Genomic DNA, 24,740 nt, shown 5'->3' with positions numbered 1-24,740 from the left:
ATTTTGATTGAACACGACAGGCAGGCAACAGTGTTTCTATGATCCTGTCTACAATAGAGAATTGTTAAACAGATGTCCATTTTTTTTCCTTCTAGCCTGGCAATATTATACACATTGCAGTTTTATCTGCTTGAGCAGATCAAATTTGTGTGTGTGTGCGTGCGTGTGTGCTGCCATTTGGAGTGATTAGAATAAGCCGCACAGAGGCAAGATGTATTGTGTACAATTAAGCCCATCTCTAGACCGCACATTTTTGTTTACTCTTGGTCTCTTCTCCTCTCCCCAATCAAGCTACTAATAGAGCTGTTTCAAGTTTCAACAAGGACCATATTAACTGCTGGTCTCCACATGAAACAGAATGCTAAACCCCAGCCGCTCCCGAAGATCTGAGCACAAGCCTCCCAGTCCTGTTTTACATTTCTCTATGAAATCGCTGCGGCCCTCACCTTCCAAACTCCTAATGATTCCCCCTAGTAGACAGTCTCGGCATAACGTACTATTTCACAGTATGAGACTTTACATATTCTTTGCCATTTCTCCCAGCTATGTCACGCAACATGATTGCCACTGACCACCCCCTACTTGAAAGTATGTTCCCACTAAACAAACAATCTGGATAATTACTGTAGAAGTGATGATATCTGCATACATCATATTTCAATTATACCTTATTCACATAAAAAATGGGTATGACCCTCCTACGCCTTTTGAACAGTGCTGCATATTGAAATGCAAAAAACTAAGTTCCAAAAGCAGAACAAAAGCAAAACTGATTCTCTAAAGGACTTATTCTCTTAAAATATACACGTATCTACTTGCCAAATGATTTCTCAGAGAAGATGATAGGCTGGAGTAATGCAGGGAGGGAGGAACAAAAGGGGTTTTAATCATGGTTCGGATTAAAGAGTTGTATAACAATTGCTCTCCCTCCAGGCATATATACTGTACACGCTCACTGTAAATGATCAGCATTTAAAGAAACAAAGTGCACCAGGAAGCATTTAACATAAAGACAGCTGCATATACATTAACACTTTATTAATCAAAAGACACTGTGCATCTTTCTCAATCTCTGTATGAGAAAACAGCACATGTACACACACAGCCAAAGCCAGGCAGGAATGTGACTTTTCCCTTATCCTACTTTTTAAGTACATAACCTGACCCTCCAACCTACCCTCCCCCCCCCCCAAAAAAAAATAAAATTAATAAAATAAAATAAATAAATAAAAGCACGAGGCTCTTTCCCATTTTACTTCTTCTTAATCTGATGGCCTTTTTCAGGACAAAAATATTGTTTCATCTCCATATAGTCTTGTTTTCATCCACACCAAGCAGGGAGTAGAGCAAAGCTGTTGCACTCCTAACAATATTTTTCTATAAAACATAAATTTTGCACTTTGAAAAAAGGCTAATTTTACTGGTAATGAATACCAGTAATAACTTAATGAGTCACTGCAGTCTACACTTTAAGGAGGAGCTGGTGCTAATGCGTGAATAATTATTGACACAATTAAGTGCCCAACACCAGGCCTGTTAAACTGCTTCTGGCACGTGAGGGCTCCTTAATGGTCCCACAGTATTGTGCCGAGGCCCTAAAAGGTTTAAAAGTGCGGAGAGCTCCGCTTTGCTACTGCAAGGGATATTTGGACCTAAAATCAGTTCAGCGCTAGATAACATTGAGTTGCCGGGGACTTACATCCTATGTGGGGCTTCGCCCTGTTGCTGAGCTGAATAATTAGCTATTTACAGATTCAGTAAACAGTAAGCTCACCCTTTGACCTGCCTTGGTATAGACTGTCTGGTTCGTAACCCTGTGAGGGACTTCCGCCTGCCTAATGGGCTCTTTGTGAACTGGTGCTGCTGCTGTAAATCAGGCGGCTCCCTCCCCATCGGCAGCTCTGAGCACGGGATGGACCCCAGCCCTGCACCGCGAACCCAGCCCTGAACTTAATGTCCGGGGAGGGCATGGGGGACCCGAGATCCAGCTCATCCACAAAAAAAATTGAATTTGAAAGAGCGTGCTCGGTACCGGACTGAACGGCAAGTTGCCGAGTGGCACGTTTCCAAGCTGTTTCGCTGCGCTGTGAATGTAGCAGAGCCGCTGCAAACGCACCCTGTCACGCACCACCCCGAGTCCCCACTGCGTGCACGCAGCCCCCTTTCACCGCGGCGAGAAGGCTTCTCTCTTTCTTTATTTCACATGGTGTGTGAACGTACAGATGTCCTAATTAAACACAAACAAAATCTTGGACCCCGCCACACATTCCTGCCTTATCTCTGACAAGTTCAGCAGAATCACTGGAGATATTTGCAAGGCAACATTATCATTGGAAAAGCCGTAAAAAAGTCACCTCTCGCAAATAACTCTTTACTGTGTTTCACAAGAAGGGCATTCACATCCTCCAAACGGACGGGGCTGTCTCTTTAAATTGAAACGCTGTGCCAAGACGCCTCATCAGTTAGCTTGAGAAACACATGTACACACGCAAAAATTGACCTTTTTTCTGTCATTCTGAACTCCCACTGACCTTCCCCAAGTGATTCCAGCATATGCGTAGGTCAATTAGATAGATGGACAGATAGACAGATGGGCAAACAGACAGACCGATCATAATATTTTATGTTAAAATCTGCACAGCCCAAGTACTGAATCTACAGTGTTATCACCAAAGGAGTCCCCAGTCCAGGGTTAATAACAGCGCATTAAAACTTGCAACTCCCTGGTCATATGCTGGCTGTAAGGCAGCTATCATGCCTAAGAGATGCTGCCTGCACAAGGAGAAAAGAACAATCCTTTCTGATAGCATAACCTTTCTGGTCCTTCAAATGTAAGAATGCCATTAATGGGAGAGGAGGCAGCAAGAAAAATTACACGGAAGTTCACGATTAAGTGAGTTATAATCTAATTCTCTATGCAGCTATCCTGTAAAAGACTGCATGGCAAACAACCAGCTAGTAACCACAGCACGCGAGTCTCCTGCACTCCAGAGCTACTCCAGTGGATGGTGGTGGGACAATGTGCCATGAGGAGGAAAGACAGACAGCCTGGACAGACAATGTCCATGACATGCAGTAGGAGAATCCTCCCCACATCTGCCACGATGTTTCTGCCTGGTACTAGTAAACCACTTGATTGCTCTGTCTTCTCATCTGTGAAATCCAAATAAAGATGCTACCTTCTCTGTAGGACATTTTAGGCATGTTCTCAGTTTAAATCTGTGCAATGTACTTTATATAATAAACAAACATGGGTGAACCAGGCATATGAAAAATATGTATCTTGACAAATACTTGAATTAAACACTACTAAACACTCAGTCCAACACAAGAGAAGTCTTGGAAGGGTGATATTTCTACAAAAAATAAATTGCTTTATTCTTCATATAACTAGAGCTAAAAACCCCACTCCTTGTTCCTGACAGGCTTATGGTCAGCTTCCTGGGACCTGAAGCACAGCTACTGCTTGACAGTGTCCTAGGCAATGAAATATTCCCACTACTTCCACAGTTCCCACAAGCCAAGGTTTTACGTGAACCACTAGAAATTTCAGAAGAAGAATGCCAGCACATACAATGAACCTCTGAAAGTGCACTGAAAAGATATCAAGACTTATCGGGGAGGGGGATGCAGGACAGAAGATGGACCCACTGAGGAAGGAGCAGCCCTTAAGCTGTGCATCAGACAGGCACTGGGGGCTCCATGTAACTACAACGTGGGGAAGCTACCAGGGAAGAGACCCCTGTTCCCCTTAACTTAGGAGCCAGGCACTTACAAGTCTGGTCTTTACAGACATCAAATTCCTTCCAAGGATTTAGTGTCTATTTAGTTTTCCTTAGAAATGTAGCCAGTCAGAAATAAACCTGAGCACCTTCTGTACAGATTCAGGAGATGGCCACAAATCTTCTTCCCACCAAAAGAGGTCCTACAGTGCACAGCAGCAACACAATGCATCTTCCAAAGAATTTCTGCTTTTCAAAAAAAAAAAAAAAAAAAGCTCCATGAGCTATTTCAGGATTTTTTTTTTTTTTTTTTTTTTTGGTTCAAAGGCAAAACATTACTGAGTAGCAAAGCTGTAGAGAGCTTTGCCATTTGGCAATGAGCTGCCAGGGAGAGTTTCACTCCTAGCTTCACTCCTAATGGTACCAGACCCTTCATAAATGGCTCTTGACCTCTTGCCCTATCTTCAGCTTGGAAGAGTTTGTGTATCAGTATTAGAGCAGGATTTCACCACTGCCCTGCTGAGCCCCATGCTACCAGCATGGCTGAGATTAGCCCGAAGTAACTTCCAGGCTGCCCTTTCTTTTCTGTAAAAAATCAAATGTGCAACAAAATATTGCCACATCCCATGTGTATATTGACACAATTGGGACTTCAACCCCAATTTTGCTTTGTGTTTTTCAAATGGCTTTATTTATCTTAAGATAAAGCACATGTACTTTACCAATATGCTTAGGGTCTGATCCAGGGGCCAGCCATGTCAGGGAAGTAGAGCCAGTGGATATACCGGGCAGTGGGTCGTGCAAGGACGGGGCCCTCCTGAGGTGCTGCCCTGTGGCTCAGCTGCAACAGGGGTTAGAGAACCTTAAGACACTTGCAGGATTAGTCCCCTAAAAAAATAAAGAGATGATGAATTTTTTATTACTTGCAGCGCTAAATGTATGTTTTAAAGTCAGCTAGTGTGAAAACTGCAGGGAAAATGAATCAAACTTTCAGCTGTTGGTCATAGGTTTTTATAATGTGAAACAGAAAAAAACAGACATTGTGTTTGCATGCTATTTCTGGGCCTTTTAAGCTGTAACAGCATGAGTGGTATTTGCATCAGGAGTTACCATATATCATTGCAAGCAACATATGCATAGATGGAAAAAAGATGACGGCAGCAGCAGGTTCAGTGAAATCTCAGGATCTCTCTGTGATAGGGACCTGCTAAAGGTTTGGTTTTATTTAGCGTAGCTTAAAATGTCATTGGCATATGCGTTTCTCAATTAACACCAATTTAATACACTCCAGAAGTGTTCTATTCTGAGAATAGGCTTCAGAGTTTACAAAGGATCTAACCTGACATTTCAGTACAGGATATCCAGCCCCATTTACAGTCAGGAAAGCACATTATGAAGGTTAGATTTTTTTCTTTGGCATTGTGTAACATTGCTTCTAATGATAAATACAAAAGTCAGAAAATCCTAGTGAACAGTGCTGTAGTATGGAAATTATGAGTCTCTCCAACCTCTGTGAGTCACTCATATCCCCAGATGAAACGAAGCATCTCGGCAAACGCAGAGATTCAGCAAGTGGATGGTTGATTTTCCTTCTCAGTGCCTCACTGACACAGTACATTTTGCTAAACAACTTCTCAATTGATAAACTGCAACTCACCAGTAGAACAGTTTATATATATATAAAAGAATAAAATGAGAAGTAGCCAGTGCTCTTGGAAACCCTGGGCTTTCTGTCAAAAATATGAAGGGAGAGAGATTAACTGGTGATGGCTTCCTAAATGATAAATACAGATGTCCAACATGAGCCCAGAAACCAACTACTGAAAAGCTGAAGGATTATTTATTAACTAAAAGGATGAATAAAGAATAGGGCAGTATCATTTCATATGAACTTTACACAGACTATATGAATGTCTGCAATCTCTTTAAAAAGAGCACCTGGCATTATTAATATTGATTTTGGAATATACAATTCATTAGATATAATGAGCCAAATTCAGCCCTGATGAAACTGTGGTAAATTCAGAGAAGCTGTACAAGAGAGAAATATCTCTCTTCAAATCTAGTGTAGTGTTTATTCTGAAATCAATAATAACAGAGTGCACATTCAAAAAACATCAGAAAAAAGGTTAAAGTCAAGCATTTCAAAGTTAGGAAATACTAGTATTAAAAACTCGCCCATTAATTCTGTCCAGTTGTGTGACCATTCTCTGCATCGAAGAGGGAAGACTAGCCCAGGTTCTTGCAATTGTAAAGTGTATCACAGGGCATTCACACAAGAGGGCAGAAGTGTGACTGGAGGGACAACCTTAATCTGCCCTTAATTGTAAATGTTTGGCTTTGCAATTTGCTTTAAACATTGTTTTTTCATGAACTTTCCTCCTTTTCTAAAGGGGAAAAAAAAAAAAAAAGATAAAAACTAAATATATTACATACAAATGTTGAAACTCTCCAGATCACACCTTCCTGGTAAGGTTTAACTTCTGACCCTCTGCACAAAAGTCTACCACTTGAGCTTTAAGGCATGAGCTGAAGACTGCAGCAAATTTATCACAGAATAAAGGTATGGTCTGGTCTGTAGCCAGCAGATCTCAATGCTTTTTCCCATTTCCTAACTAAATTGCTGGGGAAAGTCTAGCAAATGCCAGATTAGGGAAAGAGAGAGAGGAAATTTGATGTCCAGTGAAAAGTCTGGGAGAGTACAGTGCTTTGCAACGCTCCTGTTTGGTCAATGTTGCAATGCAGTGGGGCATGCTTTCCTAGACTAGGGCAGTGGGATGGTGACTTCGTAGCCTTGTATCGCCACTAGATTTGAGCAGAGTTTCACAACACAACAAAATTATACTTTTGAGCCCTGGATTTTTTTTTTCCCCACAAATTTTAAAGGATGCTCAAAACAAGGTGAACATTAATGCTTTTTGGTACAACAGAAACTTTATAAAGCAGTATCTGAGGCAATCTAAATGCATGGGACTGCTACTGTCTCTTGTAATAAATAATTTGGATGGTTGTTCTTTTTAACAACATAGTCACCTACACACATTGCCTTAGAGCACAGGTGTGTTTGTATTTACCCATGTATGTAAACATGTCCTTGAAGAGACACAGTTGCAAAGATCCTAAGCACTGCTTGTCAGGACCCTGAAAAATTCTAATATATAATGAGTTTATACTTTAACAGATGTCCAGAACCAAAAAGAGAATTTAATTCTCATTATGATCAGGAATGCATGCTGAACTCTGCTATAGGGAACACTGAAATTCAGACTTATTACTCATGATCTTTTCTCGGTCTTTAAATCAAAGGAAATCTTGTGCTTAGAGCTTCAGATTCTTCAACTCGTGTTTCAAGTGCAAGCCTAGAGTTTCTCACATTGTTCTGCTCTTTTGAACACTGAACTCAAAGGACATCACTCTCCCACCAGGCATCCAAGAGGGTACTCATACCACCTAACTTCAGGCATCCAGCTGGGCTGTCCACAGAGTCAATGAAGGTTCCTAGGGGAGGTGCTCAGGAGGAGCCTGCCTCTCTGAACTGACTGTACAGATGGCCTCGGATCCTTCTTTAGGTACCTAAATTTGATGAAGTTACATGTCGTGAAAATTTCATCCTCAAGCCCACATATGCAATTCAGCCACAAGCCAATTCAATCCCAAAAGAGTGAGGTCTGAGTTAAATTAAGGTTTTAGCTAAAAATGGACATAAGTAAGTGCAGGTTTGGATGCCCTCAATTGTTAGGTAATCAAACATCCTATTCTAGATGCAAATTTGTCTAATCTACCTATAGCTTTGGTAGGAAAACTGGATTATCCTTTTCCTAAAGGAAGCTAAAAACTCTATGTCCAAGGATTCCTTATTTGTTCATACCAACAAACCTGTCATGCTAACATACCTATTTTGGAGTGTTTGGTTATAATTACTCAATTGGTTCAAGATTATACTTCATAAATGGCAGAGAACTTTACTGAGGTACAAATACCATGCCTGACATTTGCATATCACTCCCTATTGTACAGAGTAACAGAGTTACTTCCCTTCCTTCTCCCCTGCTCAGCTCACAACACAGAACAGTGGGAAATGAGTCGGCAGCCACATCCTGCTAAAGCTAAAAAGCAAATCCTATCAGTACAATGGAGCTATCGTGTTCAACCAGGCAAAGGGCATGCCTAATGTAGGTACTCCACCTGTGCTGGATTTACAGCACCTGAAAGAGTTAAGAGAGAGCTTTCAGAAATACCTAGAAACAAGGATACCTGCAGGGCGTGCTCAGTTTGTTCTGAAGATGTGTTGTTCTAACAGTGGTTCTCTGGTGGGATCTATTGCTATTTGATATCCTGCTAGACAACTCTGTGGCTGGAGTTGTAAGATCAGTTAAGCTTTCCTTCAGGATGTTCATTTTGGTGATGATCAAACCTGGGGCCTGTCTGTACAGGCAAGCCCATGTGACAGACTGCAGTGTGACCACACCATGTGGGAGCCGCGCTGCGTTTGCCCCGTCTGGGTGCTGCTCACCCCTGCCTGGGCGAGAGACAGTCCCCCGGCACCTAGGGGAGCACACTGTGCCCACCCAGGACCCTCATCGCCTCCCAAGGCGAAATGGGAAGAAGAAACTTGTCTGCTACATGTTCATCTGCTTATCCCTATTGCTAGCCTTACTCTGTCTTCATACTGCCCCTTCCTTTTATATACTTCCATGTCATCTCTTGGGGACTTTATTATTACTGTTATTTAATAAGTTGCCCTCCTCAAGTCATTCTCTAACCTCCTCCTAGGAGGACAGGAGGTGGAGCCCTATCCTGCTGGTTACCTGGGGATCCATTCGACTCAGCTGTTTCCCCTCCACTCCTGGAAATGAACAAATTGTCCTGGAGGGCTTTGCAATGTCCCTCCTCTGTACTAAATTCATCCAAGAACATTATCAAATTCATCCAAACCCACACAGTTCATGATAGAAAATTTTGTCTCTCAAGTATGTTGTCAAAACCCATTTTGAACTCTCAGCACTTACAACCGAGGCACTCAAATATTGTCTTTGTCCATAATAAAACTGACCGCTCTTTGCTTCCTGTCTCTTCACCACAAAGGACTTCTCTTCACATCCTAAAGTAACCACATTTTCCTAATGGCCTCCTGTGAGGGACTTATGCAAAGCATTTCAGCACTTAAATAAATCATATCCCCAGTTGTTTCCTGACCGCTATTTTGCTAACTCTTCCTAAGGAGGAGGAAAAACAATCTAATTAGTTAATATTTGCACAGTACTTTGAAGATGAAAAGTGCTAGGTCTGTTTAAACATTATTACAATACCTGGTGCGTTGCTTTCATTTCACCCTCCCAAACCAATCAGGATCCAAAAGCAGCCCTCCCTGGAAGCATCCCAAAGAGTCCCAGCCACCCTCCTTGCTTTCTGACCTGCAGGGATGCTCCTCGGATGACATCACTCTCCGCACACACACATCGATATCCTTTCCAGAAAGAAAATCCAAAAAGATTCCAAATCCTAACTTTGTAGTTTGGCTGCACACTACAGACCTTTTCATATAAATAAACACACACTCAAAACTCTCAGTCATCTGGGGACAGCCTGTGAACTCTTTACTCATACATTCATTCATATTCACTTCCACCAGCAGTGCTGGAGTAAGAGCTCACTGTTATGATAACAGAGTCACAGTGTAAAATCTATCTAACCGATTTGGGATTTTTCGCTATTATGCAAACTAACCCAGAAATTATCTAAAACAAAGGCAACACAATACAAAAGCAGCAACAACTTCTAGTCAGAGAGTCTCCTCAGTTCTGGAAGGGGGTTTGGTAGAGAAACGAATAAGTCAGAATAAGATCAACTCTCTAATTTGCAACACAAAACATCAATTAAATAAATTAATTAAAGGGCAATTAATATCTTGTACAGTAGCAGGAAATTCAGATGCCGCTTGTGCCGCACAGGCGATGGGCTTGGAAGCTGGCTAGACCCCATGTTGTGCGGTTTTTATTGTTGAGTAGCTGGTATTATTTCTCTTTCATCCAATGGCTTTGCTTTTTGTTTTCTGTTTTCAAGCGAGGGTTGTGGTTGTTTCTAACCCATATGTCTCTAGTTTTGAGCCGCGTGGTTTGCCCTCTCTGTCTCTCATCATTGCTTTTGGCCCAGTTTCTTGACAGGAAATGCGAGATTTATTTTATCTGGCCTGAACTACATTGTTCCTTCCTGACTACTGGTGTTACTTCACTCCAAATAACATGACTTTGCGTTTACTGACTGCACAAGGTCAAAGCCTGAGGGTAACAGGCATATTTAAGAGAAACGGTGAGAGAAGGGGAGAAGGTGAGAGAAGGGAGAGGAAGAAAAGAGAATAAAAGGCAGAGGGAAGAGGGAGAAGTAGAAATTAAGTTCTGATGTAACAGATTTGGTTTGGAGGAGATCCTCCTTTTTCCATCAGCTAGTGGTAAACTGAACTGCTGTTGCAGAATAACTCATTTGGATACTGCTTCAAGACAAGCTAGTGGCTCCGGTGTTATCATTTAAAGCAGGACATTATCAGGTAACTCAGACTGTAAATTCAAATAGAAAAATCTGTTACCAAAATTGATACAAGAATTTCAAAAACGTTGCTCAAATGTTTTCAGTATTCCTCTGGACACCTGTAGGAAGAAGCAGTGCAGCGATGTGAAGTGCACCTCTGGTTAACAGGAAAGAAAGCTGGAGACAAGCAAACACATTGATGCTGAAAACCAAACACAAGTTTTTAAATTAATTGCATGTGAGTTCATCTGGTGCTTGTGGAAAGCTTTGTAAATCTTTGCCTTGTGTCACTAAGTACACACCAAATTAACTTATAAAACATGGGTTGGGGTCTGCACTAGGCATTACAGCTCTGCTGACACCCATGGCACTCAAGGTACCCAAGAGCAGAGCACTGCCTTGCAGCTGCCAAACTGGTTTTTGACTCACCAAAGGACTAAAAAAACACTTCTCCTCACACACCTGACCTAAAACGAATCCAAAGCAACAGACAACAGCTAATTCTCAAGTCAGCAGAGGTACATACTTTGCCAGCTTCCTAGCCTGCAGTACACTTACTACAGTGGGGGATGCAGCCTCAGCCTGCCCGCTTACTTGCTTTTATCCTTGAGGTTAGACAAAAGTTGCTCACAGCTTCAAATAAACATAGGGGTGATGCTGCTTTTGCGTAAAACACACCCAAAGACTAGAATAAGTACCTTTTTCAAACTGAGCTTTTTATCTTAGGCTGATCTCAAATTTTGTTATGTACAACACTTCTTACAAGGTTATTCCCTGCAAGTTTTTACCATGATGGTTCAGAAGGAACTCAAATTCCTGCTGAGAGCCCACAGTCCCAAATTACCAACTAACTAGCAAGACTATGGAGGCATCTTTGGATAGCTCTGCAATGTCTGAAGCTTTTGTGCCATTTTTCTGATAACGGTCAAAACAAATTCATCAGGATGGGTTGGGGACCTGGGAGGAGAAGGAAAGGGTGGCTATTCCAACTACCCAAATGAGCATTAGTATGATTGCAAGTCCATAACAAAAAGTAGTTCCACACTCAGTCTTGGTAGCCTTTTGCCACCTCAAACACTAAAGCACATTACCGGGCCAGTACTGCAGCCCTGAAACAAGTGCTGGCCAGCTCTATGAGGTGCAGCAATCTGGTGCTCTGCAGCATTATGCTCTGGTCTGCACAGAAGAGATCCTAAGCAATGTCCCAAACTTCTGCTTCCTGAGGCATCATGTCATGCTCCTACATGCAGCCAGCTAGCTGCCCTCTTGCCTAAGGAACATCAGTTTTCTGGACCAGCAGGAAGATGATGCCTGGGAAGACAGTTCTTGCTCCTTGTCCCAGAAACACAAGCACAGGCCATGCACTGATACAAATATCTCATTTATTTGGTCACAGCTCAGAGGAGGGTCTGAAAAATACCAGAGTTGGTACAGGCAAGAGTATGAGACCAAATGGCTGCAAGCAAGGAGGATCAGAAACTCCCCTTTTAGCAGGAGGATGTTGTTAGATGGACTCAGCTGCATGTTGAACTGTACCACTACTTAACAAGGTGGGTAGAGTTTATACTTCGCATTTTGGGAATAGCTAATTAAATGGGGTCCAAATCTCTAGCTGAGGTGTCAAGGCATTGTTTTACTGCAGCACATGACACTAACAGCAGCCTGACTTCCTACCATACCCTGAAGATGACCTTTCTCCGCACCATTATTACTCCAGATGGCTTATCCTTTCAAAATAGCAAGTCTCTCAGTGCCCTGGCTTAAAAATTTGTAAACAAGCCTCATGGCTCAATTCTGCTACCTTTTTGCTGGGGTTCAAAGACTGAAAAACTTACAAAATTAAGAATGGCCATTTAGCAAAAATGGGATTAAAAAAGGAATTAAAGTTGACAAGAGCTTTACAACAGAGTGTAACAACATATGTGCACTGTACAATCTTCCTGAAGTTCACCTCAGCATTCCCATAGTGAGACTAAAACATGTGGATCGCTTCAGCAGTGCTTTGTGCCCTTCAGAGCCTACTTATTTCATTGCAATTAGGTTTTACTGGTGTTTAACATTCCACGATTGCCCTACTTTACAGTCCCTTCATTTTCCTAGCTTAAAAAATAGCGATGTTGCAACACTGTAGTGTTTCTGTTGTGATTGTCATGATGGAAGCAGAGCCAATGCAATTTGCCCATGTTTTACTAACCGCCATCTGGCAGGGATATGGTGACATGCGAATCTTCACAGGACTCTTGTTTTTCAACTATCTGCTGGACAACTAAGGAGATCACCAGGCTGCTGGGATGAATGCCAGATGGGAGGCAGGTATGTTTATGAGTTTAAGATTCTTATTTTCTTTCAGTGCTTTCACATGCTGTTCATGGAGTGGCAGGAAAAGTGAAAAGGGGGAGGATGGGATGAGTCAGTGACTAGACTAGAACTGTTCAAAATCACTTTGAAGTTCTGCAAAATGTGAGCGTGTCACAGTCCACCTCTTTGCTGTTTCTTCTCTTGGCCTTGATGCCTGGATGGAGTTTTGGGGGTTCTTCCTTTCCAGTGCTTTGCCTAATGTCCCCAGTCTCTGAAAGGCGAGCATGCTGCTGAACATGCAAGCAGTACTCAACAAAACATCCCTGGTTGCATCTCTGCCTCCAGCTTGTAAGCTCTGGTGAGCTCTGGGGTGATGGAAGGGTAGTCATATGCTGCCTCACCACTAATTACAGGCAGCTGACACAGGATGAGTGCAGCAGCTAAGTCTTGCAGATATACCTTAGAAACACAAAGTTACAGTACCTTTTAATCAGAAGAGAAGTGCTCCAAGAACAAGAAAATTCTCTGCTCCTCTCCCTTGACTTCAGGGCTGCTACAATGGTAAAAACTGTTGTGATAAGATGAAGAATGAGTCTTCTGGTTTCTAAATGAAAAAAGATGATGACGACATCAAAACTATTTAACTATTTTGAAGTTTACCTAAAAATTCCTCAGGAAGAAACAGTAACTTCTGACTGACGAAAGGCCAACAACTGAGGACAGGGGACAAAGTAGTCAGTAGATCACTGCTCCTCAAGTCATCCAGACTAAATTACCTTTATCTGGACCATGCTAAGGTCTCAGCTATGTGACACCGTTAGGCTCCCCTCATAGATCCCACATTTCTGGGTCTCCTGAGGAGAGGCCCAGCTCCGGCTGATGCTGGAGCCACCTGGCCGGCTCACCAGAGCCGGAGCCAGCACTGTCCCCTCTTGACATTTAAATGAAAATTGGCGGCTTCATAAATTCATATAACAAACACTGGTATAAACTACTAATCTCTTTCACAGCCGGCATACCTGTCCCTATCGTTTCACCCTGACTCACCTTCTCACAGCAGGGCCAAAAACTAGAGTCTAGTTTTAGCCACTGTCATGACTAACATTTGTAATGACTAATGAAGAATGACAGCTAAAAACACAAGCTGCTTTAAACTAAACAGCCATGGCTCACCAGCTAGGGCTGTAAGATTCATATTCAGATCAAACGCAGAGGAGGATCCGTGGTGCACACTCACCAACACGTTACATTTACAGAGCTATGCGCAATAAATCCTTATTACAGTCAGCTTCTCATAACAAAGATTCCTTGATGAGGGGGTTGGTTTGGAAGAACCCTGTGTTGCATCAATTAGGCAAAACAAATAACTCCTCACAAATTTTCCCCCAAACAAAAGACAGAGCACAAACAAACAAAAAAAGTCCTTCACCTGTCACACTCAGGTTAGAAATCAACCTGTGGTTATAGTTGAGGGTGCAGTAGGCAACATACATGAGTACCTTTCCTTTCTCTCCCCAAAATAGGTAAGGCAATTACTATGGAAATTATCTGGTCGATTATTAATTAAATATCTATAAATTCACACACTCACAGACAGTCTCTCTCTCAATAGGCCTTGGCATAAGGGAGCACACAGAATTTTGGCAACAAGATGAGAGTGGAATAGGCTGCACAACCTAGACATGCCCAAGCCTTCTTGACACAGGAACAGCTTCTCTTCCCTATGCCAGTGGTTCGCTCAGTGCCAGCTCCAATGCACACCCCCCTTCCAGGAATGGCTCTCATCCATGCTGGCAAACAAAATGATAGAGAAGAAAATATGAAATTACTCTTCAAAATGTAAGTGGAAGGATGAGCACGGCGCCAAGTGAGAAGTATCCAAATGTGAGATCCCACACTGCTACATGTCAGTTGGATATATGACACACATACAGAAAGTCAAGCAAACAGGTTCGTCCACAAAGGGAAGCTAAAGAAGATCATTTGCATTTTGGATAATAAAATATTTAAAGCAGCACTGCACAGATTATAAATAAAAACATTAACTGCAGTCACCAAGAACACAAGCACCCTATGTGGAAGCTGGCCAGCAAACCCCTTCATTAAGTACAGTATGATCAGAAGGAAATAGAAAAGTGGCTACAGACCTCTGAAGGCCAGCAGGTAATGCAAGCCAATTGGTTATTCAGTTCTAATTAAGGGATCCAGTACTTATTTTGGACTACTCACAGAAGAATAAAGAACAAGTTCAGGGTGAAGCAAAGTCTACTTTATTTAACAATCTGTGACTGATTATAAGGGAGCAGCAAGTTCCAGATGGGTGGGAGTGCTTACAGAAAACCTCTATTTTCCTACAACTTACAATCAATGCTTTTAGTCTCCATGCATTGCAACATTGCCACTTAACACTACAAGCACAGCAGTATAAAAATGTGAAAACAGCTCCGCACCAAAATTTGGGGACTAAACAGGACATGCTTTTCCACTCAACAAAGGATGGATCTCAGGCTTCTAATTTTAGCATCTCAGTCAAGATGAGATCTGATTTAGATTGTTCCTCAGTCCAACCCTCCACTCCGACTTAACTCTAAGAAGCTGTTTAATTCCATTGTGCGAAATTTGCAAGCTTTTTGTGGCAGGGATCATGCTTGCTTCTGCACTGTAGAAAAACCATCATGTGGATAATATTTTAACATGCTATTCACTCTAGCTATTATTTATTTGCAACTATTTGTTTTTAAGAGCCACTGTCATTTTGAAATGAACAATCGTTTTGCTTTTTAAATTCATCTTATTCATGTCCTCATAACCACCCGGATTTATTACTGCCGTTGTGCAAATCACATGAAGGCATGGAAATCCCAACAGCTTGTGAAAAATGTAGACTCTTTTCTGTTATAATTGCAAGTTCAAGAAACTGTTCATTTTTACGTTCAGAAAAGGCAACACACTTTAACATTGTGATTCCTGTTATGTGCCTTTGCCTACCCCATACCTAATCCCCACAGTCTTGGCACAGCAGTGGGAAAGCAGCAGGACCATGAGTAATGGTAAAAGCCTGGAACTTAGCAGCCTTAATTGATTCATATTCTGTGGAAAGAAAAAGAAAAGGTCTATGTTTGTCTCCGTGCAGAGCTTCGAAGTAAGCCCTGCTAGACAGAGTACATGCATTAGGCTCACTGTTTTTTTGCAGCTCAGCAGAGCTGGGTAAGATAACATAGCACAACTTTCACCCACAAGGATTTCCCTAGGCAGCTGCTGTAAAAGGGTTAATGACTGATGTTTCCATTAAATTTGACCTACCTCTCTGTTTTGCAGGAGCACGGTATCATCCTTGTTTTGTACCTATTTACATGGACAAATGGAGTCACCTCATAACAAGTAACACACAACCCTCACTCTAACAAAAGGTCAATTCATTTTAAATGGATGCATGCAGTATTATTCTAGTTACTGTTAAAACAAACAAAACAGGCTAAAGCCTTCCTATGCACTGTGCTGCTACTTACCAAGAATTAAAAGCTCTACATTCAGAACCTAATGGGCACAGGCTACATCTATAGGCATCTTTGTGTACTTTGAACAGAAATCAATATTATCACCTCGCAACAGCCAGCCAGGATGATACTCAGCCTTCCTGAACTCTCCAATCCAAACCGACAATCATCTTAGCTCTAAACTTTCAAGGACCAGTTATAGGCTCCTTCACTGGGAATTCATTGTCTGGTAAGAACAACAGAAGCAATTAAAAGCCCACAAAACTCTTTTTAGAGAGCTAGAGACAGCTATTCTTTTACCTACATACTCTTAAATCTCAACTCTGAATTTGTTTTTGGCATAGTAAGATTGAGGATAGATTTCTCCAAGGGTTGCATATAGGATGTGTATGACTTTGGCTAGCTGTTTGAACAAACAGCTAGGTCAGAACAAACCAAATAGTGGGATAAGGAGCTGATAATAATTACACAAAACCACTAGGAACTGAACTAACATTGCAAAAATCACCTCTTCGTGATTAATACCACTCAAAAATCTTTATGATTAATACCACTCAGAAAGTCTCAGTCCAAATATGGGAAATGGGCTTACTGCTAGAAAGTGTTTCTCCACTTCAGGTTTGTGACAGCACTAGTTAGACAGGAGCACTGCCTGTAAGAAGATGTAATGAAAAGGTCCTGATGCTGAACAGCACGTCAGTTTATATTCCCGCATATATTTACTAAATATGTTTTACTGGGAGAGTTTAATACTGACACTAATATCAGAAATTATTTTTATAGATCTATAATATTAATTGCTCAGAAGCTGCCTTACTCTTCATCTTTCTTAGTTAGGAGTTACCAGAAAACTTCTGTAATGTTTTTTTGATGGAAAAACAGTCTTCACTAAATCAAATGGTTCTCCAAACAAAAGTGTTGTTTCTAAATATCCTAATGAAATTAAATATTCTGGGACAAGATCAACTCAGTTTGAATCCTTCCAGTACATTTAGGCTACATACAAATGGCTATACCTGATGGAATTTTTCCTAAGACAGTTTTGCAAGCCCCTAAGCAAGTATAGAACAGCTAGTGTAGAACTTCTGAGGGGCAGGGTAAGTATAAATAGAAAAGAACAAAACAGTACCTGGCTTTAAAGAAAATAAAATCAGGGGAATTGTAAATTTCAGTTTATCCTCAATTCCCAGAAAATATTAAAAAAAAAAAAACAAAAAAAAAACAAAAAAAAAAACACAACAAACACACAACTTTTTGTAAGCCTGTGGGCAGTAACAAGGTGATAAATAATACACAACAGTATTACCTGTCAGGAAAATATCTTCTTAAACAAATCCCATTTCTTTCTGTTACATACAGTTCTGTACAGAGCACAGAGGTTGTAGCTGCCGTACTTGGACTTCAGTTTGGTTTTTGAAACTGTGTGACACTACCTTCACAGAAATAGACTATACAATCATCAAGAAACATGGTCTTGCTGGAACTATCACAGGGCAGATAGGGAAACATCATATTATTATAGATAATACATTATTAATTGTTCATTACTAAATTGGAAGAATGTAAAAAGTGGCATTCTGCAAGGGTCTGCCCTAGTGCTACTCAACATTTTCCACTAAAAGCTTAGTCGACAGAGTAGAGTCTTCTTCTGGAACCTGCAGGTAACATCACACTGACAGAAGCTGCAAGCAGGAAGGCCAAATTGGATCCAAAATGATGCTAAAAACTGGAGGAGCAGTCTGAAAAGGACACAGTCAGGTTGAGAAGATGTGGCTATAATTAGGTAGGAGCAGTTAACTGCATGAATGCAGGATGGGGAACAGCCGATGAGGGAGCAGTTCTCTGGGAGAGGAGCTGGGTGTTACAGGCAATCACAAGTCAACAATGTGGTGATACCGTGAAAAAGGCCAGCGTCACGCTGGGATGTGTAATCAGGGCATGATACAGGAAGGAACAGGGAGAAAATCTTTTGCTCTGTTCAGCCTTGGCAAGACCACTGTAGAGAACTATTTGAGGGACACTTCTCCTTGAAAGAGATGCAGCCTACCTGTAGATTGCTTCTAATTTCCACCTTAAATTTAACATGCACTGTATGTATGAACACCTCTTTTCTCATCCCTTCACTTAATTTGTTCTTCTCCCTCAGTGTATTAATAGCAGATAAATCGTGTAACCAACTTGATCTTGTTAGGTTAAACAAATCAAACCCTTGATTCCTCTTCATTAAGCAGATTCCCTGTTCTCCAGATTATTTTTGTAGCCATTCTTCAAATGTTTTCAGTTTAAATTAATCTCTTTAAAACACAAGTAAGCAGAGCTGTACACAATATTCTAGACACTTTGTACAACAACTTTCTTCACTCTTTTGCTGGAAATACCAAACCTATTATGTCCTACTCTGGCATTGTCTTTTTTACATCATCACATCTGATGTTCTAGAGTAATCCTGTGATCACCTAAACGTCCAGGTCTTTCCCCTCACTCTTTTGAACTGAGGAAATGACAAGGTGTAGCAAACATTCCTATCCATAGTCCTTAATGAAGTCACCTTGGTGTTTATGCTGTGAAGTTTTATCTGCCTGTTAATCCCCTGTTCCTCAAAGTTATTTAATTTTTTATTATGGCACTCTGATCCTCCCCTAAAATGATAGGGCCTCTCAAATTTATATGGTTGGTTTCTGTTTAAAAAGCAGTTTTAAGAGCAATTAAAGTTCTTTCTTTATTGGTCTTCTTTTTCTCTTTTATTTAGGTATATAATAGAATGATGAAAATCATGGTGCAAATCACAGTTTGTTGGTGTTTGTTTTTTTTTGTTGTTTGTTTGTTTTTGTTTTTGTTTTTTGTTTTTGTTTTCTAAACAAGCAAAAAATGAAACAGAAACCAACCATGTAAAGTTTTGAGTTACTAATTCCTAAACTGTCACAACCCAATCCTCTCACTGCTGAAAGACTGGTAGGTTGTTTATTCCTTTTAACCCCTGTGATAGGTTTATATTGATTTAACATGTTCAAAGCTGACACTGTAAAGGGGAGAAAAAAAAAACAACACACAATGAAAACTGCAGTTCCCAATCAGGCAATAGGCTTTGCCAAAGGTCAGTTCTGTACTAGAGTTCATCGTTTTAAAGCATACATTATTTGCTGTCTCAATAACATGCAAGATACCGTTCACAAACAACTATGCCAGTGCATTTTATAATGCTATAAAACATACTCTTTTCCATGCAATGGATTTCTCAAATGTATATTGGAACTGAAAAAGCAGTGCTAGGTTTGACAATAAAATTACAATCTGAAATCTTATGACCTATTGTAAGTAGGAGATCAGGCCAGACAACTGTACAGCCTAGAAATGATGGCTCTTTCTGGCTCTGCACTGATCTCTAGAGCTCCTTATATTCAGTGATTAACAAGGGAAAATGCATTATCCAAAACCAATCAAACAAACTACATTTGAAATATTATTACTGTTTTAAAAAAAAAATGTTCTGAATGTTGGCTCCTTTGAAAATGTATCTTTTTTTTTTTTTTTTTTTTTTGTGGGTGGGGACATATTTCAATAAAATAATGTGTGTGTGTGTGAAAGGAAAGGATAGGAAAGGTCAGGGCTGACTTGTGTGTTATAGATGTTCTTTTCTACAGTCTTGTGATTCGAGCTCTTCCATGGTTTCCTAAAGCAAGTATTTCAAATCCGGCAGCCGTACAAGCCCAGTAACTAGTTCTCATCACAAGTTTCCTAAGGAGTCTCAGCAGACAGATGGAAACGATACACATGCGCAACAGCCACTCCAACACAATAGGGCCACTGTATCAGTAATGTGGGAAATATAGCATCCCTCCATCCCTGAGCAGGCTTTAATGCACTGGATTGTAACAGCTCCAAAGAAGTGTTTGTGGTCTACTGAGTCAATCATCTGTACATTAAAAAGTCATAGCTGGCACTACAATCTCTTTGGCACAATGCTTAAGACGTATCAGTTAAAAAGGAAAAATAAAAGGGAACAAACCAAAGCCACACAAAACTCAGAGCGATTTTGTTACTTGTGACCAGCAAAGCACATAAATACACGCTTAGCTTGACTCCAGTGCAAGCGAAGAAAGGGCTTACGTCTTTTGCTGAGTCAGGATCTTAGCACTGAGCATTTCCTAAAATTGCGCTGCTGTTGAACACACTAGGTACTTTCTTAATCTAAAATTGATACCATACCACACATCCCACTACTGCCAATAATAGAGTAGCATCATCCCCATGTAGTAAGATACACTTTCATATACCCCAATGGCACACTTTTTTCAGCGAATCCCATGTAATTTGGTATATACTCACCTTAAAAGTCGTTGTTTCTCACATTTGTGCAAACAGCTGCTAGCAAAACATAGATGAGAGCCTACTGCACAGCAGCCTGTCTGGTCAGCATGACTGAACCATGCTCTGCGCAACACTGGTGTGCACCAAAATTCACCAAAATTCAGACCTCAGCTGGACTGCTTGGTCTGCTGATCACCCATGCCCATGCCAAGTGCCAGCACCCGCGGTGCCCTCATGTGGGCTGGGGGAGAGGACGGAGCAGGGATGCTGTCCCATACCCTGCTGCTTTCTTTGATGGCACTGCTTTCACTGCCAGGTCTTGAGAAGTCCCTCACCCAGCAGGCACCAGGGAGGACTTGGAAAACAGCCTGCCAAATCTGAGTGCAAACACTGTTTAGAACCAGTGACAAGTGCACGCAGAAGCAGTCCTTTGCCATCATGTTCAGTAACCTCTAGAACATTTACATTGGCTATTTTCGTGGATGAGAAATGACTTCTCAGCTCGGTAGGGTGATTTTTTCCTGCACATAAATGTTGCTGTGTGACTGAATGAAGGAACTGGGGAGCTAACTGTAGCCTTAAATACCTTGTGTCTGAGGATAAAAACAAAACAAACAAACAAAAAAAACAAACAACAACTTAGAAGATCTACGCTAGAGAACAGGAGGATTTATGCTTCCCATTCATTTGAGAAAAGGATATCACAGGAGAGAAAAAAAGGAAAAGAAAACAGAAAAAAAGAAAGAATGAAGGGCTAATTTGGATGTCAGAGGAAACGGGGTGCAGACCTCAAAAATACTTCCTGCTAGTTGTCAGCCTTCTGTATACACAATGGCAGTAGTAATTATGAAAACAAATAATCAGACTTTGGAGTTGACTTAATCTTTGCTTAAGCACCATGCAACTCCGGAGTCACGTACAATGTGATTATAAATAAAAGTGGTGACCTGGCATTAAATTGCACTGTCTCAGGGTGCTAGGAGTAAAAGATGGCAACTCAGGAATTAATGGTACTGATGCTGTTGCAACCATATCAGCCACCAAACCCCAAGCGGAGCCAGTCTTATAACTCCAGATCTGACGTTCACCTAATAGGACTGATTACCTTCTCTTAGTCCCTGAGTGGGGAGGGCACCTCAGGACATGCCTACATGCAGCTGTATCTCACAGCGTACTTACATATGTACTCAGAGGAGTACTTCTCTGAAGTGGGGTCTTGGTTTCTCAAAGCTGTTGCTACCACTGTTTACTAAAAACTGGGCTTCCAGAGTAAGACTGGATGATGTGACTGATGATTTACTAATACCAACCCTCAAAAAATTGTCACCTGGCCAGTTTTTAGATTATATATTTACAGACACAATGAAATACAGTGGTAGACACCGTAAATCTGTGTGTAATAAATTAAAAAAATAAAAATAAAAATAAATTAAAAAAAATCTGAAATTAAGAGTCAAAACATAATTTGGTTTTAAACAAAAGAAAGAACTGTATGCAAGATCATCTCTGGGTGCTTTTATATTTTCCACAGGAAGTATATAGGATGAACTAGAGTTGCATAGCCTTCTTCAAGGGAAACATTAAGATCCTACCCCACTTGAGACATCGAGTCATTATTGCTAATCTCTTCCCCCACTGAAAAAAAAAAAAAAAAAAAACTTCTTATGAAAAGGATGACTGCTTTAAGGGAAAACAAAGTGCTCTAAGAAAATCCCTCCTGATAATGAGAGCATTCTCTCTTTGCTGGCGGTGAGCACACACCAGCGTTGTGTGCTCTGTGAGCAACAGGATGCTTCTGCAGAACCCTCATCTCACTGAGGATAACCTGGAGAACTGTCTTCAGACAAGCTGCACACACACTGTCTTTGCCAGGACTGAAGTACAGTCTCAACAACTACATATTATGTGGGGAAAGAAGTTACCTTCACACCTTTGTCCTGCTCCAAAGGGGTCAAATAAGAAACTGTGCTCACTATAACGAACTGGTGGCTCTTTTTTGGAAACAGAAGCCATAGATCCCCATGTACTCGGGCAAAAGGAGCTGAACTGGATAGTAAGATTAGAGAGGAGACACAGAAGATCACGATGCAGTAAAGACAGATTGTGCCCCAGATGTGGCATCAAGGTTATTAAAGTCCTCTTTATCAGATTGTGCAAACACATAGACACATATAATTGTTTACAGCTCTGTCAAAGATACCTGAGGCTTAGGATCCTGCAAAACATGGAGCAAGAAAGGTTCTTTATTGACTGAACAAGTGGTGACCTGTTACTGAATGTGTTTGTTAGCACTTCCAACGTGATCATGTGTCTTGAGCCATGATATGAAATAAAGGGCCCTTTCTGCTAAAGAAAACCCTTCTCTGTCCCAGAATTTGTAATAACACTTTTTTCTATAGTTAGGATTCATTACATGTGGCTGCTTTTTCCTAACCTTTTTCTGGCTCACTTAGTTGCAAGGATATATTCAGGTACTTTGGGCTCTAAAGGGGATTGAGTTTTCCTTTATATTTTGAAATAGGAATCAAGGAATTTAGAGTAATTTTGGTGATTTTTGATGACTTCAGTACAGAGTCCCATGCTCAGATTTGTGAACTTGGTCTGGATATTTTTAGGGACCGTAATGCTATCAGAGTACAAAGTACTGAACATGTTATTTGCTAATGTTACAAGCTGTGATCTGGCATTGAAAGCAACTTAAGTGAGTTGAGATAGTGGCACGTACCCTGTGACAGATTAGTGCACCCACAAAAGGAAAAGCCCCTACTTAGGTAACACAGCAGGCTTCTGTCCATCATATGACATGTCAATTGGGAGAACTGAAACTCCTGTTGATTCCTTAGCAGTTACAGAGAATGGCTAGCATCCTCCTGTTTGTGCAGTTTTGACTCTTCCTTTCCAGTCCCCTTTGTCCTCTTTTCCTACCTCAATACTTTGCAACATGAAAAGGATGGAAGCAGAAGTTAACATGCTTTAGCAGTCCCCACAGACTGCTTAAATAAACACTGTGATTGCAATTTAGACAATCTGGAGTCCATTCAATATTAAATCCCCATCCCAGGCTACAACTGCCAAACAAATAAAGGATTCATGGAGTACTTTACCCTGTCATTTACTACCACAACCATTGTCACTTGACAATCAAGAGGAGGAGCCTGCAAAGTCTGACACCGCAGCAGCTACGTCTGTCAACAAGACGACAGCAAGCTCCACTAAGCAAACAGGCTTGATCCTGCTTTACACAGTCAGCCTTTGTCTTGCCCCAGCTGAGCCTCTTCTAATCTTCTCCAACTATCTTCAGCAGCACAAGCGAGAACTTCTGCTGGAACCAGACATACAAAAGATGCCTTTCTTCATTGCTGTGTACTGTTTAAATGTTTATGCCACTCCACCTCTGTCCCCCCCACCTTTATCCCACGTTCCCACCCACTGCACAACTGGAATGAACACATTAGACTTTGTGGAGATAAATTATAGCAGTGTTTGTCATGTCAGAGGGAAAAAATAAAAATAAAAAGAAAACAGAACAAAAATCACCAAAAATTGTATTATCAAAACAAACAAAAAAATGTAGGCCCACAGTTGAAATGCGCTGCAACTTTTCTTTCCTCTCAGCTGCAATTTATTTGTTACTTATTCTGAAGTGGCACACCTGAATCAAGCTCCTCCTATTTCATGTCAGGAGGAGCCAGTTTGGTTTGGCAGCTCTCATTTTGTCTCCTACAGAAATCCACTGGCATCAGGAATAGCCACCACCACCAAAAACGTAATCCACTCAGAGGCATTTAAGTAAAAGTGATCAAGGCACATCACTCTAGATGTCCAGGCTGAAAAGTACTAGCTTTAGAAGTCTTGCACTGAGTACCTTTTCTTCATAGCTAGCCTTCTTAAATAAATAGTGCATAAGCAGTGTCATCAGGTAAGCCCACAGGACACACTTCATCTCAAGGAAAACAAATGAATGCAAAGTTTCCAGCTGTTTCTGCATTAGTAACTGCAATATTTATTCTGGAAGGAGCAAACAACAGATGTAGTTGGATAGCAAGAGTTCATCCAGTTTTCAACCACACTTGAAATAGAACTTAATTTGCTATTATTATGTCAAAAGCATTTGATAAATGTCAGGAACTTGGGAAAGTCCTAATGTGCAAACCTCAACTTCCAATTGCCTACTCAGGTTAGAAGGGGCCTCACAGGACAAAATCCTTTATCAACATCTGTTAAAGCAACTGTTAACAAAAAGTGTTTTCCTCAACTTGTGAAATTTGCAGTAACTGTTTGTGATTTTTCTCCCTTCATTTGGTGATGAGGCTTCTCAGCGTGCCACCTCAAGCTGCTCCGACCAGGGATGTGAACCTGCCGGTGAGCCTCCCACCAGAGAGGAGAGCCC

General features: G+C 41.1%; 1 protein-coding gene across 15 annotated transcripts in view; it reads right to left on the bottom strand.

Moving 5' to 3' along the window:
- The window catches only part of SOX5 (SRY-box transcription factor 5), a 650,695-nt gene that overhangs the window by 351,446 nt on the left and 274,509 nt on the right, over positions 1-24,740 (bottom strand). The window contains exon 1 of one of the 15 annotated variants that reach the window (XM_084509198.1): positions 4,445-4,570. The exons of the other annotated variants lie outside the window; for them this stretch is intronic. The gene's annotated coding sequence lies outside the window, so the exon portion shown is untranslated. Of the gene's footprint in view, positions 1-4,444; positions 4,571-24,740 lie in introns of those variants that run through there. 15 annotated transcript variants of the gene reach the window in all.

The sequence above is a fragment of the Aythya ferina genome, assembly GCF_964211825.1.
Source record: "Aythya ferina genome assembly, chromosome: 1".
NCBI lineage: Eukaryota > Metazoa > Chordata > Aves > Anseriformes > Anatidae > Aythya > Aythya ferina.
The sequence above is the reverse complement of the archived record's forward strand: the minus strand, read 5'-3'. Positions and strand labels throughout refer to the sequence as shown.